This window comes from Elephantulus edwardii, unplaced genomic scaffold (assembly GCF_000299155.1).
Source record: "Elephantulus edwardii isolate Elephantulus edwardi_28Jun2011 unplaced genomic scaffold, EleEdw1.0 scaffold00214, whole genome shotgun sequence".
NCBI lineage: Eukaryota > Metazoa > Chordata > Mammalia > Macroscelidea > Macroscelididae > Elephantulus > Elephantulus edwardii.
Window position 1 is genome coordinate 4,867,817 of NW_006399964.1, and position 3,299 is coordinate 4,871,115.

Here is a 3,299-nt window from a genome sequence, read left to right on the forward strand (position 1 = left end):
GGAGAAAACAGTGCAACAATGAATGAATGAAAACCCAAAATCTCTGTAAATGTTCATTAAAACTAATAAAATTTAATAAAAAAAAAGAAGACCTACTGGCCTGTTACATAAAGTTTACAGATGTCGAAACAACTATGAAATATCATCTCACCCCAGTAACAATAGCAAAATTCAACAGAGCAGCAAACAACAAATGCTGGTGCTGTTGTGGAGAAACTGGAACGCTTATTCACTGTTGAGGGGAGTGTAAAATGGTGCAACCCCTATGGAAGGCTGTATGGCACTTTATAAAAAAGTTGGAAATAGAAATACAATTTGATCCAGCAGTTCCACTACTAGGAATATAGTCTAAAGAATTTAGAACTGCCACCCAGATATAAGCACATCTGTTTATTCCTGTATTGATCACAATTACAAAGAGATGGAAACAACCCAAGAGCCCATCAACAAACAAATGACTAGAAAAGCTGTGGTATATTCACACAATGGAATACTATGCAGCACTGAAAAACAAGGAACTCATAAACTATTACACAAAACAGGTGACCCTAGAGGACATTATGCTGAATGAAATATCTCGGTCACAAAAGGACAAATACTGCATAATGCCACTGTTATAAAATGGGACTGACATGAGGGTTGAGGGAAACTAAGAAAAGAAGGGATAAATAATGTATACAGCATTGAAATAGATGAGGTAAAGAACTGTCTAAAAGAAATACATGATTCGGTATTATTTGCATGACAGCAGTCCAGAATAAGAGGTGCATAGCTAAGTGAACTGGAGGTAGGGGAAGGGAGGAAATTGTGCAACAACGAAAGCATTTTTTTCAAAGAGAAAAGTGAACTGACGGGATGGATAGGGAGGAAAATGTACAACAATGAATGAATGGAAATCCAAGTTCTCTATAAACTTTTGTTAAAATATCAACTAAAATTTTAAAAAAGTTTGCAGACAAGAAAACATAATGAACAGTTCTCTGTAATACATAGCATCATTGACACTTAATAGCAACTATCTTTTTTAAAAATATATACTAGTTTATTTACAAAATTTGAATACATTTCTTTTGAGAACTAATTCTTCCAATTTCCCTCATCCACTCACCAAATTGTACAACTTCATGATTAATTCCTCCCCCCCATCCTTCTGCTTCCACCCTCCCTTGTCTTGGATCCTTATACTCATTCTACAATAACAACTGTCTTTTTTGTTTAATTTTTTTAACAGAAGCAGAAAATGAGGAACAAAAAGTAGTTTGCCTAGAGTGGGTAAGGGATGAAGCTGGAATTTGAACCCAGGCTGCAAAAAATAAAAGACTGCAGCCTTCAATATGGATTTCATCTCAACATCAAGAAAATAAAACCCCTCAACATTGGACCAAGAAGCAACATTATGATAAGACAGAGAAAGGATTGAAGTTGTCAACGATTTCATCCTACTTGGATCCACAATCAATACACTTGGTGCTAGCAGTCAGGAGAACAGGAGACGTATTGCACTGGGCAAGTCTTGCTGTCAGGGACCTCTCCAAATTACTAAGGGACAACGATGTCAGTTTGAAGATTAAGGTGAACCTGACTTCTCAATTACCTGCTATGCATCTGAGAGCTGGATAATGAATAAAGATGACCAAAGAATTATTGAGGTCTTTGTGGTGCTGAATTTCCCATGGACTGCCAAATGAACAAACAAATGTTTCCTGGAGAAAGTGCAGCCAGAATCCTCCTTGGAGGCAAAGTTTCATCTCATACTTTGAGCATGTTGCTAGGAGAGGCTATTCCTTGGAAAGGAATATCATACTTGGAAAGGTGGAGGGTCAGCAAGAGAGAGGAAGACCCTCAAGCAGGTGTGCTGACACAGTGACTGCTGTATTGGGCCCTTATGTGTCAGGAAGTACGAGAATGGCACACAATAGGACAAGGTTCAGATCTATTGTTCGTAGGGTCACTACAGGTCATACTCCATTCAATGGCACCTAACAACAGAAACCACCACAACCAATCAATCTTTTGTACATAGGGTCACTGTGAGTTGGGAACCACTGAACAGTACTTAACAACAATAACTAATCTAATAGAAATGTCTCCTCATTGCCCAGTAGTCAAAGGTGATTCATAACTGACCCTCCAGGAGGTATCCAGAGCTTGTGATTTGCTTGGGAGGAGACTATTGGCCTCTGCACACCACCTCCCTGCCCCAGAGGTCCTGGGTGGATTTGAACTGCTGGAGAGGGACACTGAGTTTGGGTTAGGTGTGCAACTCTCTGCAGACTGCAACATTGTTAGCTCTCCAGAAATACTAGATTAATGAAATAAAATTCCAAGCGGTTTAGGTATCCCTGATTATCTCATGTTTTTATTATCTCTCTGACGAGCTCTTAATAATAGTTGCTGTGTACCATTGAGTCAGAATGGACCCATAGTTGACCCTCCAGTGGGTTTTCAGAGGCAATTTAATTGCATGGATGAAGATTTCCCATTGAAATTGTTCCATCCCATGGAGCAGCTGGTGGATTTGAACTGCTTGCCTTTGGGATTGCCATAAAGCTCCTTATCTCAAGGCCACCAGAGCTCCTTTAATAATAGTGATAATGCACAAGGAAGAATTCAAGATACTAAAGAGCTGAATAGAAGATTCCAAAAGGCAGCACGGGATGAAAAAGCAAAATATTACAATGAAATGTGCAAGGAGCTGGAGTCAGAAAGAACTGAAGAACAAATTCAAACCTCGAGATGCTATAATCAAGGATGCTTTAGGCAGAATATTAAATGATCCAGGGAGTATTAAAAGAAGATGGAAAGAATGTACTGAGTCACTGTATCAAAAGGAACTGGCAGACAAGGAAGAATTTAATGAAATAACATATGAACAAGAGTCTATGGTGATGAAGGAAGAAGTTCAAGCTGCTTTGAAGGAAATAGCAAAAAATAAGGCCCCAGGATTAGATGGTATACCAATTGATGTATTTCAGCTAACAGATGCTACCCTGGATGCACTCACCAAGTTGTGCCAAGAAATCTGGAGAACAAACACTTGGACAACTGACTGGAAGGGATCTATATTTGTTCCCATCCCAAAGAAGGGTGACCCAACAGAGTGTGGAAACTATAGAACAATTTCATTGATTCCACATGCAAGCAAGATTCTACTGAACCAAAACCAACTGGAACAGCATATCAGCAGAGAACTGCCAGAAGTCTAGGCTGGCTTTAGAAGGGGTCGTGGTACTAGGGATATTGTAGCTAATGTTAGATGGATCTTGGCTGAAAGCAGGGAATACCAGAAGAATGTCTAT